At 38.7% G+C, this 16,950-nt stretch overlaps 1 protein-coding gene across 2 annotated transcripts in view; it reads left to right on the forward strand.

Moving 5' to 3' along the window:
• The window catches only part of MEGF10 (multiple EGF like domains 10), a 173,835-nt gene that overhangs the window by 58,241 nt on the left and 98,644 nt on the right, over positions 1-16,950 (forward strand). The gene's annotated exons all lie outside the window — the stretch shown is intronic.

Raw genomic sequence — 16,950 nt, forward strand, 5'->3', positions numbered from 1 at the left:
TCTTAAAAATGATTTCATTCAAATGTCTTGTCTCAATACACAGCTAGAGGGGCACCTTTGCTTCTGAGCCGAGACACTTGTGTTTAGTAGCATAGAGAGAGACAAGGCTCTGCTCTAATTTGAAGGCAAACTAGAAATGACTGGACACATCTGGTTTAAGAATCTGCAGAGCCGGGCAATAGCACCACTCAGCTGGGTGACCTCAGATAAGTCATTAATACCTGTTTGGGGCTCCTCTGAAAGAGAAGGCATCAGGAAAAGAGGAAAGCCAAATATGAGATGGATTGACTCCAAAAAAGACACCATAGGCATGAGTCTACAGGAGCTGAGCAAGGCTGCTGAGAACCAGACATGGACGTCACTTCTTCATAAGGTTGCCAGGAGTTGGAGCCGACTCAGTGGCACATAGCGCGCGCGCGCGCACACACACACACACACACACACACACACACACACACACAGCTTGGATCAGTGTATGTGTTCTCTTCCTTCCAACCCCGGGATTCTATTCAGAGCCAGGACTATATATGATGATAAATGTTCATTGAAAAAAGTTAGAAAATGTAACTAAACAAAAAGAAGGAAATAAAAGTGCATTGTGACTGTCTGTCCTGGTCAGTAAATGTACTTCTGTACATATTGCAAATGTTAGTGTTATTGCTTTATAGATATTTACCTAACCAGTTTCACCTGTTGAATATTTGTGATTTCCAAGTTTTGCCTATTATGTACTGACTGGTCTAGAAGATATTACTGTAGTTAAATCTTTGCTCATATCCTTAATAGGTAAGGATAAATTCCTAGAAGTAATATTGCTGGGTTAAAGGCATACACACATTTCTAAGATGTGTGGTATGCTTCCAATTTATACTCCAACCAGCAATATATGGGAATGCTTTTTTGTTTATACCCTGTGCCAGTTTTTTTCTTGGCTAATTTTTTTTCTTAATTTGCATGTCTTTGATTAAAATGATGCTTAGTAAGAAAAATTCCGTGTTTATAATGAACACCTTCAAGGATAATCATGAGCTGGTTTCTGTGGCCCCGGCTGAGGGGACATTTTCAAAGGAAAGGTCTCAGTGCACACAGAGTGGAGAGCGGGGAGGCCAGGCTGGCCGAGCGGCCACTCCTCAGAGCTTCGGGCTCCTCAGAGCTTTGCTGCCAGGCTTCGGGGTAACATTATGTTGGTGCCTTTGCACGTGTTCAAACTTACAAGCACAATGGTCAGCATACTGGGCGAGTAGTTCTCTCTCCCAGGGTTTATTTCTGCTCACCCAGGTCATGGAAATACATATGTAGCCAGGAGCTTGGGCTTGCCTTCAGGCAGATCTTGCACGTGGGAAACTAGATTTTACCGGCAAGCTGGTATGGAGAGCGTGGCTCCAAGCAAGGCCAGTGATAGACAGAGTCTCAGCGCTGCCACAGCCCAGCATCTCTGTCTCCTTCTTCAGCAGTGCAGCCCATCTCAGAATGCTGGGCAGTTCCATCTGCTCTGTTGTATCTGAAAATTACAATGGGAAAAAAATTTCTTTATCTTACCTTAGACAGGTTGCAAGGTGTTTTCCTCCTGCTTCGAAGGATATCGCTGGCATTTGTCCATAAAGCTCTCCTTTTTCTAAGACTTCTTGGCCGGAGACTGAAACACTTTTCTCTTGTTAATATTGGCAATCAAATACATTAATATATTTGATCAGGGTACTGTCTAGTCTCAGAGGCCTGGGAGCTCTTCGGTCTCTTTAAGGGTGTTTTGCATCTTCCCTCTGATGTCTTGATTTCATAGCTTAACCCAGGGAGCAGTCAAGCTCCCCTTACTTCCTTGTTCTTGGGATTGCCTGCAGTCAATCCATACTCTGAACAGCTCATGAGCTGGTGAGGCACCCTTGTAGGCAGAGAAGGAAGAAGAGAACGTACCATTCTTGGTTCTGCTTTCATAACCTCTTTTTCAACCAGGTTTTGCTGCCAGGCACAAAGCACAGTCACTATTTTTAACAGTTTCTTGTTACCAATAAATTTAGACACAGGAGCCAGTTATATGTTCTGTTTAATTTTTAGTAGTCAGTTTACCTAGAAGGCAATAAAGGATGCTTTCATGGAAAAACTTGTACTTGAACAAAGTTTCTCTTAGGTAGAAGTAGTAGCTCCTTCCAGAGACCAAGTCCCATCTTTCCGTACCTCTCCACCCCCGCTTCATCTTTCCCAAGACTATACATTTCTGCTAAACTCTTGGGCTGTGTAAAGCTCCTGCTGTACAGAGCACACTTGAGTCATATGGCTCTATGGCTCTGTGTCCAGAAGACAAATGTATGCCATCAGGTGGGAAGAACCCAAAAGGATGGTGAAGGGAATAGCCTTTCTTAGGAATCTGGCTTAAAAAAAGAATGGGTTAAAATGTTTTCCATAAAGAAAATATTACTAGGCATGAAGATGCCTGTGATTCCTTGATGATGTTTTAACCTGTTCATAAAATTAAACTTTTAAGTTCACTCATTCTTCATGGTTGCTATTCTTACCTAATCTTGTATTTCATTACTTTTGATTTAGAGAAATTCAAGTACTAATGAAGAAATGCCCAGAGGAATGAAATGTTTTTAATGTGTGTATATATGTACATTTGTATGTGCATATAGTGTGTGTACATATCTGTATATGTGTGTTTGTGTATTTACATGTTTTTATAATTGAGATGTAATTGACATATAATATTTCATTAGTTTAGGTATAGAACATAATGATTCAATATGTGTACATATTGCAAAATGACCATCACAAAGAACCTAGTTAACATCCATTGCCACACATAGCTACAAATTTTTTTCTTGTGATGAGAATTGTTAAGATTACTGATTCTCTTAGCAACTTTCAAATATACAATACAGTATGTTAACTATAATAAAGATGGTGTACATTACATTTCCAGGACTTACTTATTTTATAACTGGAATATTGTACCTTTGAGCAATTCTACCCATTTCACCTGCCCTCATCTGGTAACTTGCAATCTTTTCTCAGTATCTATGAGTTTAGCTATTCATTTGTTTGTTCATTTGTTTGTTTTAGATTCCACATATAAGTGAGATCATATGGTATTTGTCTTTCCCTGTTTGAATTATTTCACTTAACATAACGTCCTTAAGGTCCATCCATGTTGTCACAAATGGCAAAATTTCATTCTTTTTTATGGCCAAGTAGTATTCCATTGTGTGCATTTGTGTGTGTATCTCACATATTCTTTACCCATTTATCCCTTGATGGACACTAATGTTGTTTCCATGTCATGGCTATTTTGTAAATAATGCTGCAGTGAACATGGGGTGCTGGATATACTTTTTCAAATTAGTGTTTTTATTTCCTTTGGATAAATATCCAGAAGTGAAATTGCTGGATCATATGGTAGTTCTGTTTCTAATTTTTTGAGGAACCTCCGTACGATTTTCCATAGTGGCCACATCAATTTATATTCTGACAAACAGTGAACAAAGATTCAAACTAACATGAGGTGATATCTCATCATGGTTTTGATTTGCATTCTCCTGATGACTAGTGACAATGAGTACCTTTTCATGTACCTGTTGGTCATTTGTATGTATGCTTTGGAAAAATGTTTATTCGAATTTTCTGCCCACTTTTTAATTGGATTGCTTTTTGCTATCAAGTTGTGTTTATATATATTTTATACACAAATATAACTTGGATATTTATATATTTTGGATATTAACCCTTTATCAGATATATGATTTGCAAATATTTTCTTTTTTTAGGAGACAGCCTTTTCATTTTGTTGGTAATTTCCTTTGCTGTACAGAAAAGCTTTTTAGTTTGATGGAATCCTACTTGTTTAGTTTTTTGCTTTTGTTGCTTTTCCTTTTTGTGTCAAATCCAAAAAATTATTGCCAAGATTGATGTCAAGGAGCTTACCACATTTTTTTTTCTATAAGATTTATGATTTCAGGTCTTACATTCAAGTTAATTCATTTTGTGTTGATTTTTGTGTATGGTGTAAGATAGGGATCAAGTCTTATTCTTTTGAAAGTGGCTGTGCAGTTTTCACAACACCATTTCTTGTACCATATATACATGGGATTATTTCTGGGCTCTTTATTCTGGTCCATTGATCTATGTGTCTTCTTTTATGCTAGTATCATTCTGTTTGGATTACTATAGCTTTGAAATGTAGTTTGAAATCAAGAAGTGTGATGCCTCTGTTGTTGTTCTCTTTTCTCAAGATTGCTTTGACTAAGGGGGATCTTTTGTGATTCCACTCAAATTTTAGGACTGTGTGTTCTATTTCTGTGAAAAATGCCATTGGAATTTTTATGACCATTGCATTGAATCTGCGGATAGCTTTGGGTAGTGTGGACATCTTAACAATGTTAATTCTTTCAATTCATGGCATGAAATATTTTTCATTTATTTGTGTCTTCTTTCATTTCTTTCATCAATATCTTATAGTTTTCAGTGTACAGGTCTTTCATCTCCTTGGTTCAGTTTATTTTTAGGTATTTTATTCTTTTTGATGAAATTTTAAATGAAATTTTTCCTAATTTCTCTTTCTGATAGCTTTTTAGTAGTGCTAATTACTTTTTGAGTTATTAAAGTTATAAATCCAAAACTTCATTGTTTCTTAAGCTAAATTTAGCTTATAGGTGTTTCATTGATTAGTTTCACAAATTTTTAAAAACACATTAAGAGGCCTTTGACTAATGTTTTCTAGATATAAACACCATCAAATTTTAAAAATGGAATGTGTGTATTTAGCAACTTTAATGTTCATTTTAAGTAACCCAGCCTCCAGGCTGATAAACTGTCCTATGTGCTTAAATACTTCTTGTAAATGTAATAAGTTCAACTTATCAATAAGGTAAAATAAGTTCTTTTAAATGTTGTAATACTGTATTTGTAAGATTGCAACTTAAAAAGTTCCAATTAATTACTTCACTGCACATTTAAAAATGAAATTAAAAGATTAACCTTTTATCATAAGTCACATTCTTTTAAATATTACAAATATCTTTGTAATCTAAAATGATAAACACTATATATTTTAATTCTTACACATTTCTACATTAAATTAAAATATTCACAAGACTAAAAGATAGTTAATTTCTAAGCAAATATTTTTTGTCATCTCGTGTTTTTCAGTTCACTTTTAAATAAAATTTTGGTGGTCTCTTCTGTTTGTGAAGTGATTTATTTGTTTTTAGATTTTAGTAAAAAATATATAACATTAAATTTACTGTCTTAGTCATTTTTAGGTGTACAGTTTAGTTGTGTTAAGTATGCTCATGTCATTGGGCAACAGAGCTCTAGAACTTTTTCATCTCTCAAACCGGAAACTGTGGACACGCAGGATTCCCCCTCTGCCCTCCCCTCAGCCCTTGGCAACCACCTTTTGCTTCTACTTTCTGTTTCTAGAGTCTTGACTGCTTTAGAAATCATATGGTATTTGGCCTTTTAGGATGGACTTAATGTAATATCCTCAACCTCATCCATGTTGCAGCCTGTGACAGGATTTCTTTTTTTAGGGCTACATAATATTTCTTTGCAGTTTTTGGAAGTTTTTTAAATGCCAGAAAACATGGTCCTTGAGCCTTGCCTTGATGGAACATACTGAGCCCATTGTCTAATTTAGATGCTGTATCCTGTATCACTTAGATTTAAGTTCCTAGTGCCATTTGTGTTTTAGTTTCAGTGACAGGAACAGGCTGGGAATGAAGTGAGACTGATTGGTTTCTCAAAGAGCCACAGAAGTGCTGACTAGAAGCAACAGGTGGCACTGGAGAAAGAAACCGCCTGATTTGGAGGCTGGTAAAGGAGACAGTTGGACTGAGACTTGAATAACAAAAGCAGGGAAAAACCAGAGGAAGGCCTAGCCCTTGGAGCTCCTTACCCTCACCAAGTTTGTAGGGGTCCATTCTTTCCACACCCGAGAGTTCCACGGGTCCTCTCTCCCAAGATCTCAACTGTTTGCAACTCCAAGGGTGATTTGGAGCCAAAGCTGCCTCTTCTCTTCTTCCATGACCCCCCATCATGAGTGCTGAGACAAGAGGACTAATCTCTGGTCCTGTGGCAGCAAGGAGTGCTCTAGGCAGCCCAAACTGAAGTGTGAATGGTCTGGTCCATGGGACAAAGTAGAGGCCCACCCTCCTAATGTCCACAGTTCTGTAAATCAGTGATTCTCAATCCTCTTCATCTCACCTCACACATAAACTAATTGCTAAAATTCTGCTGCACTCCAAAAATAATATTTCTCCCCTATCTGACTAAAAATGTAGGTATAATTTTGATTCATTGACACCAATGGCTATTGTTGTCTTGGCTCTTGTCATTTTTTTGTTTGACAATCTAAGGGAAAAGAGGTCAGTGCCCCTGACTATATAGTCAGGTACTACATGTTTTAAAAATTCTCATACCAGTGCAGGTGCCGTGGCACACCAGTTGAAAATTGCTGCCATAAATAATGGAGTAAATGCACATTTGAGGCTGCCTTAGGCACCTAACCATTATTTACAACATTAGAATTCTGGGAAAATGTGTTTAGAGGTATGCACAACTGATTTCCAAACACATCTTTGGAACCAAACCTATTAGCAAGTAGAGATTACCTACAGACTTGGTTTTATGGGACCAGGGAAAGATCACAGGAAAAGCAGCAGCAGAGTGGGAAGTTGGCATCTCACCCTCTCTGGGCAGGATCAGTTGATCCTAAGACAGGGCCAACCATACATTCTCACTCCAACGTCCTTGGCTTCACCTTGGCTGATGGGAGAGAAAGTAAATTATTTTAAGCAGGGCTACTTGCAGCAGAACTGTGAATGGACAAAAAGCATGGCCAAGGAGGAGTCCCTTCTACAGTCCAGCTTCCATCTTTTGCTAAGATGCCCAGTCTTCTCCTGCTGGATGCTACTGCAAAGGAAGGGAATGTTCTGAGAAAGTTTCCTTTGTGGTAGACAGCTCTGTTACCCTGTTTTTGTTAGATGGAGGAGGTCAAATGCTAACTTCACATTACAGCTGTGATGCGGGCACTGCAGCCAGTGTGGCTTGCAAGGAAGACCCAGGGGAGGTCTGGGATGGGGGCACCCACTCGATTGCTTGTAGGCCAGCTCTGGTGGTAGAAGATCAGTTCCCATGGATGTGCCCCGCATGTCTTTGGCACTTGTTAAGAGAACTTTGGAACCGTAAATAAGAAGCCTTAACTCCCACACACTGAACTGTATATGATTTCCTGTTCTTAGCAGAGATGAGTGTGACAATTGATTACCATGCAGTGAATGAATATTCACAGCTGATTTTTAACTTGGCCAACTTTATGAAAAAAAGTGAATTGGCTGTAGGCAAATAAGGAGTTGGAACTGTGGTTGGTGTTTATATAAAAATAATTCCTACAGAAGAATTTTTGTTTGAATGTCATGCTTTGGTAAGCAATGGGGTTTAAACCCAAACTTTGGGTTAAAGGCTTAGAGACATCTGCTGCTTACTTAACCAGGACTATTTTCCCTCCAGGTCACAGATATACCACACAGGTAGCACTCTAGGGGACCACATTAAGCTATTTATCATGTAATCCATGTTTCCCCCATTTATTTTTTTTTACTTTGGAATATTGTTAGACTGAAATTAACAAAAAGCTCCCCTTGGGGAGTAAGGGCACCATCTCTTGGAAGTGGCTACCTGGAGCATTGTGTTTGGAAGGATTCTGAGGCTATGTCTGTGCTGAGAGAGAGAACAGAATGACTCATGGGTAATTTCTGTCATGGTCTTGGGTTCGCCTGAGAACCCCATGTTTCTCATCCCTGTATGAGACTCTGTCTGACATCCTATGGCATTTTGGACCCTTTGAGTCACGGAGGTGGCTGAGGTTCCTGAGTCATGCACTTGGCCACAGGCTCCTATTACACCTAGCTTCCCCATTTAACTGGGAAGTCCTATGCACTTGTTCTTGCTGTTGTCTCCAGAAAATGAGCTTCCTTTTTGTGAACTGGAATATTTGCCAAGTTAATTCAGGCTTATATTGTCAGAAATTTTGTTTAGGAATGAAAAAAGATGTCCAATAGCTACATTTTGCCTCAGTGTTGGCCATAGGAGGATGTGATGGGAAGGCTATTTTAGACTTGGGCAAATTGACTAAAATGGGTCATGCTTTTGGGAAGAGCTGGGCAGCAGGGACTTGTTTCTCTGACACGGAGATCATGGAAGGGTACATTTAATTCCATTTTTAAGTTTATTTTATTTTATTTTATTTATTTTATTTTTATTTTAACTGTTGTTCAAGTACAGTTTTCTGCCTTTTACCCCCACCCCAACCCACGCCCCAGCCCTCCCCACCTCCCTCCCATTTCCATTATCCTCGCTTGTTATTGTATGTGTGTCCTTTGTACTTCTTCCTGCAAATCCTTCCCCTTTTCCCCTGAAATTCCCTCCCCTCTCCCCTCTGGTTGCTGTCAGCCTGTTCTCTATTTCAGTGTCTTTGGTTATATTTTGCTTGTTTGTTTGTTTGTTTTGTTGATTAGGTTCCTGTTAAAGGTGAGATCATATGGTATTTGTCTTTACTGTTGGTGGGATTGCAGACTGGTATAACCACTGTGGAAAACAGTATGGAATTTTCTCAGAAAATTAAAAATGAATCTGCCTTTTGACCCAGCAGTTCCACTGTTGGGTTTATACACTAAGAACCCTTAAACACCAATTCAAAAGAACCTATGCACCCCAATGTTCATAGCAGCACAATTTACAATAGCCAAGTGTTGGAAGCAACCTAGGTCCCCTTAAGTGAAGGAATGGATCAAAAACTATGCTACATTTACACAATGGAATTCTATGCAGCGGGCAGTGAAAGACATTTAGTTCTTTATCCAGGCATCATGTCACTCTGGTCTTTGGCTGCTGAAAAGGTTGGGGCACAGATTTTTCAGGCCGAGAAGAGCTGGAATGCGGGACAGGATGTGTGTTCGGGGCTGTGAACATTCAGCCCTCAGTGAGGGCTGCGTATGGGTGAGCTGGGCTTCTCTGGGGCCTTAGAGGAGCATGGGCAGGGTTTAAGGAGAGGCTGAAGGCAATCTGAACTCTTTGCTCTGAGTTCAATTGACTCTCACAGGCTTGTTTAACAATAAAGTTGTGATCTTGTTAAATATTTTCAAACAGCATAGGGTGTGGACCCTTTTAAGCAGACCCTTTTGAGTACAGCTGAAAGTGAGATAATCCGGTTAGGCTAGCCAAAGAGACCCTGAACTGACAGTGATCAGATGGTATGTTCTCAAGTATACATGCTCCTGATGCCCTTTCTGCCAGGGACAGTGGAGTTTTTCATGTTTCCATAGGGACCCTGTATTCTGTTGCTATGGAGCCCGACTTGGTTCAGAGGAACCTACCAGTAAATACTGGGGAAGGTCCTTTGTCTACACACTGCACTAGCAGAAAGTCCAATTTCCCCACTCATCTATTGGAACCTAAACTTCCGTTTTCCAATTTTGGTCCTTGGTCTCTGCTAGTAGTGAAGGTGTGACATCTGGTAAACAATGCAGAAAACCTTTGTTGCCTTATTAATTGCTGATGTATGCTCATTAGTTAGGATTTTATAAGTAGAAACCATGAACTTAATAATAATTAAAAGTACTAGAAATTTAAGATATTCTCAGTCTCAACAGAGGAAGTCAGGGCTCAGTCTAAACAGACGGAAATCATGTCTGCTACTCTTTTTCGCTAAGGAAGCCTGGCTTTAGAGTCCCATGGAGAGAAGGCTGAGGGAAACAGTGAAAATTCCTTTGCCTTCTCACTAGAAAATGAGTTCCTGCAATTGCAGTCTTTGCAGGACAGGTAGAATTTTTATAGGCCTAATAATTTATGCAGTCCCCTTAGAGGGATAAATAATAGCTAATATAAAGTCTCAGAACCGAGAAGCAATGTTTATTGTACAATCATTCAAACCTTTTTAGAGCAAAGCAATTTGAAAGTGATGAAAACAAACATATTTTGATCTAAGTGACAAACTGCAAAACATTCACATCATCAGGTGGTGTCAGAACTTGAGTTTTTTTTAGTTTGAGATAGCAACTGTTCATTCTTTTACAGATGATCCAGTGGTACACCTAGTGCACCTGCGGGCAACACACAGGGATGCCAACACGAGAGAGACCCATGCATTGATACAAGCAAAGCGGCACTGAGACTATTCTTTGCTTAATCTGCAGTCATAGCCCAAATTCTAATTCTTTTTTTTTTCTTGAGAGAAATCAGCTAGAGCTCCAAGAGAACCACCCTGCAGAAAAGGAAGCTTCTCATTTAGGTCTCAGAGGGCAGCCTGCTCTGAAGGTGGGCCTCCATGGCCAACTGGGCACATTGAAGGGGCAAAGGCCGTTACGGGGATTCTGAAGACATGGCAGCCAACCTGATGTTTAAGCCTAAAAACGAACTCAGTTAATTTACTGTATTTAGCGTGTAATTGAGGGACAGAAAAGGATATGTGCCACTTTAAATAAAATCTGCCTCCCCCGTTGCTAGAGAGAAGACTAGGTTTCCAGAAACCTGGACCTGGTAGTTGCATGCCCCTGTTGTGAGCTACTGAGTACTCGTCCTGCAAAATTCACTGTCATATTGCCCAGCAAGATTGGAAAATGCCTTCTGCTAGATCCCCCTTTTCAAAGATTTATGTAGTCTGTTCAAGTCTCTGAGCATGCTTTGAGTTAAGGCATGTCTCGAACTTATTTGACCATGGAATTGCCTGTCCCTCCCCCGTCCCCATGTTTTTCAAGAACGTGATGGAACTAATAATCCTCAGAGTGTACTTATTGGAAAACAATGTTTTAAGGGATTTACTTTGCTTTTAAATAATTTTGGACTGGTAATTGTAAATATTTAACCTTATCAGAGATTCTTTGAATTTTTTTTTAGTTTTATTGGATATGATTGACATATAACATTGTTAAGTTTAACATGTACAAATGGTATGATGTGATGATTTGGTACACTTATATGTTGCAAAATGAGTACTACAGTAGGGTTAGTAACACGCCCATCATCTGGCATATTGTGATTACCATTTCCTCTCTGTGGTAAGAACATTTAGGATCAACTCTCTTAGCAACTTCCAGTCTATAATACAGCATTACTAAGTTGCCATGCTGTACATTAGATTCCCCAGAACCTACTCACCTTATAACTGGAACTTTGTGCCCCTTGACAAACATCCCTCATTTGTGCCACTGCCTTCCCCAGCTTCATCAACCACCATTCTACCCTCTGCTGTTAGGAGTTCAATTTTTGATATTCCATATATAAGTGATAGCATATATAGTATTTGTTTTTCTCTGACTTATTGCACTTAGGGCCATCTGTGTTGTCACAAATGGTAGGATTTCCTTCTTTTTTATGGATATTATGAATAATATTCCATTATATGTATATTATTGCATTTTTGTCCCCATCGAGGCAAGGCCCTCCACCAGCAAAACAGTTGAGGAAGCTCAGATGATTAGCATTTTTTTTTACCTATGAGTATTTTTTAAGTAAGGTGTGCACATTGTTTTTTTAAGATGCAAAACTATTTTTCACCCTTAATAGAGTACAGTATAGTGTAAACATTACTTTTTTATGCACTAGGAAACCAGAAAGTTCACAGGACTCGCTTTATGGCAGTGGTCTGGAATGGAACCTGCAGCGTCTCTGAGACGTGCCTATAAACCACGTTGTCTGTACTCACTCATCAGGCATTTAGGTCGTTTTCACATCATGGCTGTTACATCTACTGCCAATGAACATGGCAGTGCAGATATCTATTTAAGATCCTGATTTCTTTTTTTTTTTTGTATATATACCCAGAAGTGGAATTGCCGGTAGTTCTGTTTTTAATCTTTTGAGAAGTTTCCACACTGTTTTCCAAAGTAGTTGTGTCAGCTACATTCCCTTGTGCAAACAGTGTACAAGGGTTTCCCTTTCTCTACGTTCTTGCGAACACTTGTTACCTCTTGATAGCTATGCTGACAGGTGTGATGTGATAACACCCTGTGATTTTGGTTAGTGTGTCCCTGATGATTAGTGATATCAAGAACCTTAAATATCCATTCAGGTCCTCTGCCCATTTTTAAATTAGATTTTTTTTTTTTTGGCTACTGGAGTGTATTCGTTCTTTATATATTTTGGATAGATGGTTAGAAAATATTTAAATATTTTTCTCCCATTCAGCAGGTTGACATTTCATTTTGTTAATTGTTGTTGTTGTTGTTTTTTTTGCTGTGCAAAAGCTTCTCAGTTTGATGTAGTCCTGCTTTTGTTTTGTTTTGTTTTGTTTTTGCTTTTGTCGCTTGTGATTTTGGTGTCATATAAAAAAAAATCACTGCCAAGATCTATGTCCATGTGCTTTTCCCTTATATTTTCTTCTAATGGTTTTATGATTTTAGGCTCTATATTTAAGTCTTTAATCCATTTTGAGTTAATTTTTGTGAATAGCTTATGATAGGGGTCAATTTCATTCTCCTGCATGTGATTGTTTAGTTTTCCTAATACCATTTATTGAAGAGATTATCCTTTCCTTGTTGAGTATTTTTAACTCTCTCATCAAATATTAGTGGACCATAAATGCAAACGTTTATTTCTGGGCTCTCCATTCTGCTCCATTGGTCTGTATGTCTATTTTTATGATGATGCCATACGGTTTTGATTAGGATAGCTATTTAATACAGTGAGAAATAAGGAAGTTTGATCCCTCAAGGCCGCTTTGACTCTTTGGGGTCTTTTGTGGTTTCATACAAATATTAGGATTACTTACTCTATTTCTGTAAAAATGCCATCATCATTTTGATAGGAATTGCACTGAGGCTGTAGATGGCTTTGGGTAATATGGGCCTTTTAACAATATTAGTACTTCTGATTCATGAACATGGGATATCTTTTTGTTTATTTCCTTTCATTTCTTTCATCAAAGTCTTACAGGTTTCAGTGGGGTCTTCACCTCCTTGGTTAAATTTATTCTTAAGTAGTTTATGTTTTTGATACCATTGGGAATGGAACTGTTTTTCTTATTGTTTTTAGAGAGTTCATTGTTAACATATAGAAATGCAACTACTTTATATGTGTTGATTTTGTATCCTGCAACTTTACTGAATTCATTGACTAGTTCTAGCAGTTTTTGGTGGAATCTTCACGATTTCCTGTATATAAAATCATGTTCTTTTCAAACAGAGACAGTTTTCTATTTTCCTTTCTGATTTTGATGACTTTTATTTCTTCTCTTTACCTGAGTTTGTTTGGAGACTTAAAATATCTAAATCTCCCAGATTTGGGAAGTAATACCCCATTATTTCTTTAAATAAACTTCCTGCCCTCTTACCCCTCTCTTTTCTTTCAGGGATTCCAATAATTCACAAATTGCTCTTTTGATGGTATCCTATAGCTTATGTAGCGTTCTTCACTCTTTTTCATTGTTCTCCATTAACTGGATAATATCAAAATATCTGTCTTCTACCTCACAGTTTCTTATCTTGTTTGATGCATTCTTCTCGTGATGCTTTCTTTTGCATTTTTAAAATTTCATTCATTATATTCTTCAGGTTCAGACTTTCTATTTGATTCTTTTTTAAATGATTTCTATTTCTTGTTAAAGTCCTCATTTTGTTTATGTGTTGTTTTCTTGATCTTGTCAAATGTCTTCTGTGTTTTCTTATAACATACTGAGCTTTCTTAAAACAGCTATTTTGAATTCTTAATCAGGTAAGTTATAGATCTCCACGTCCTTGAGGTCAGTTGGTTCCTGGAAGAATATTGTTTCTTCAGTGATGTCATGTTTCCTTGATATTTAATATTCCCAAAGATCTTGTATCGCCGTGTTCACATTGCCAATGGCAGCCGCCACCTTCATCCTTTCCTGAAAAAAAAAGGGACAACTATCTTTTGTCAGCTCTGCTGGGGACTGTGAGGCTTTCTCGGAACTATTGATAAGTCTGCTCCACGTTTTTTGCTCCCTCTTGTGGCAGAATTCTTAAGCTCATATACCTTCTCCACATCTTGCAACACACCAGGCCAGGTGCTGACAGCCTCTCTTTTGTGCTTTCCCAAGGGTGGAGCTAAGCTCAAGTTCATGATGTCTTCCTGGCTCATGGATATGAGCTGGCTTTCTTCTGTGCTCACTAGACATCTGACAAAGCTCACTCTCACCACTGTTGAGAGCATGGACAGAGAGCTGGATGGAGTGGGGTTTTCTGTAGGTTATATGCAGAGAGCTTTGAGAGTACCTGTGGGCCAGTTTGGGCTGTCCACGACCTAGGCATTCCCAGTAGCTCATGGGTGGACTCCTTGATGAACTCTGCTATACAGCTAGTGGGATCTACATCCTTTAATGCCCTCTGAGATCCCTACCTGCTGCTTTTCTAGCCTCTTTCCCATCTCCAGTCATGCAGCTCATACCTCCATGCTCTGGATGTGGTGAGATAGAAATGGGCTTCTTTGACAAAGTCCACAGCTGGGGAAGCTCTCACTCATACGTTCTCACTTTCCCCTGCCTGAGAAATCACAGGTTGAGAAGACATTGAGTTGTGCCACCTTGCGGGAGGGGTGATGTGGGTAAAGTCTAACTGTTCCTCTTTTCCTCTCCAGTGTGTCCAAACTTGTATTTTTTTACTCCAATGATGTGCTGGAGCTTCTCTGCTGGAAACCTAGACTTCCACAAAGGGTCTTTCATCCATGGGTGATTGTCTTAAGACAGTGTTCTCCTGAACCATGGCCAAAATGGACCAGAGACAGTTCATGACCCCTGCAGGGTTCATGGCTGGGACTAGTTCATGACTATTACCTGATGTGTGGGTGGGCAAGGCTCTTTCCGGGTCCCTGGCCTTTGGTGCTGGATCCCACAGCTCCCACAAAGGCACTTTTGTCCACAGATAGATGCTGAATTCTTGTGGATAGAGGGGGTTACCGTGATGCATGTCTTTTTCGGGCATGTTGCTGATGTGACTCCTCTTTAACTTCTAAGGACAATCATGTCTGTTTGCACAACTGGGGAAAGGGAAGTTTTTATTTGAGCCATGACAGGATGTCGCAGACACTTCCTTCCTTCTTTACCATGGTATAGAAGATGTACGCATTTACTGGCTTTACCAATTGGGTTCAGCATTGCTGGGCATCCCCTCCAAGTGTTGAACTGTGATTAAACAGAGGTATGCATAGCAACAGTTGTTTACCAAAAGTAAAATTGTCAGTTAGTATGCTTATGAAACATATCAATATTAAGTTCAAAACAGTTCTATCAATGAGAGATTTGCAGTTGATTTACAGGGGAAAAACTAAAATTAAGAAAAAAGGGCAGTTAAGTTTAAAATGCAACCTGTCAAAGATCTTAAAAGCTTTATTCTGAACATTTTAGGACCTTCACTGATGTTTTCTAAAATTTTTTTTAAAAGATTTTACTTATTTATTTTTAGAAAGGGGTAGGGAGGGAGAAAGAAAGAGACAGAAACATCGATGTGTGGTTGCCTCTTGTGCTCTGTCCCCCTACTGAAGACCTGGCTCACAACCCAGGCATGTGCCCTGACTGGGAATCCAACCAATGGTCCTTTGGTTTGCAGGCCAGCACTCAATCCTCTGAGCCACACCAGCCAGGGTGATGTTTTTAATAAAGTAGGCCAATAGTCCATGCCAGCTATGGCAGACTAGCAGGCTGGATGATTTGATGTATAACCATATTTTGTTTGAAGTTTCATTTTCCATGGAAAAACAAGTGATTGATGACAGCTTGACATTCTTTCCTCTTAAATATTTTTTTTATTTTTCAATTACAGCTGGTGCAATATTGTATTAGCTTCAGGTGTATGACGCAGTGATTAGACATTTATATAACTTACAAAGTGATCACTCTGATAATCTAGTACCCATCTGACTATATTCCATATGTTGTACTTTATATCCCCATGACTATTCTGTGACAACCAATCTGTATTTCTTAATCCCTTCAGATTTTTCACCTATCTCCAGCCATTTGGGAACTGTCAAAATGTCCTCTGTATCTATGAGTCTGTTTCTGTTCTGCTTATTTGTTTATTTTGTTTTTGAGATACCATATATAAGTGAAATCATATGACATTTGTCTTTATTTGTCTGACTTATTTCACTCAACACAATACCCTCTAGGTCCATCCATGTTATTGCAGATGGCGAGATTTCATTCTTTTCTATGGCTGAGTTGTATTCTATTGTATATCTGCGCTGCTTCTTTATTCATTCATCTATCAATGGACATGGAGGTTGCTTCCATATATTGCTATTGTAAATGATGCTGCAATGGACATATGGATACATGTATTTTTTTCATTTTGTGTTTGGGTTTCTTTGGATAAATACCCAGAAATGGAATTGCTGGATCCTTTTTTGCCTTTTGGTATAGCCTTTGTTTTAACGTCTACTTTATCTGGAATAAGTATTGCGACCCCTGCTTTTTTTCTTTGTTTTTATTTTCAGGAAAGATCTTTTTCCATCCCTTACTGTCAGTCTGTGTGTGTCTTTTGATCTCAAGTGAGTCTTTTGTAGGCAGCATATGTGAGGGTCTTGTTTTCTTATCCATTCAGCCACCCTATGTCTTTTGGTTGTAAATGTAATCCATTTATATTTCAAGTATACTTATTGATAGATATGTACTTATTGCCACTTTAGTATTCATATTTTTATCTTTTGTTTTCTTCTTCTTCTTCAAGAAGCCCCTTTAACATTTCCTGTAACACTGGTTTGGTGATGATGAACTCCTTTAGCCTTTCCTCATCTGGGAAGCTCATTATTGGTCCTTTGATTCTAAATCATAGCTTGCTGGGTAGAGTAATCTTGGCTGTAGGTCCCTGCTATTCATCACTTTGACTATTTCTTGCCAATCCCTTCTGGCCTGCAACTTCTGTAGAAAAATCAGCTGATTTTTATGGTAGCTTTCTTGTAGGTAAGTAACTGCTTTTATCTTGTGGTTTATAAAATTCTCTCTTTGCC

This window comes from Phyllostomus hastatus, unplaced genomic scaffold (genome assembly GCF_019186645.2).
Source record: "Phyllostomus hastatus isolate PE091 unplaced genomic scaffold, TTU_PhHast_1.1 phas_contig_254, whole genome shotgun sequence".
NCBI classification, from domain to species: Eukaryota; Metazoa; Chordata; class Mammalia; order Chiroptera; family Phyllostomidae; genus Phyllostomus; species Phyllostomus hastatus.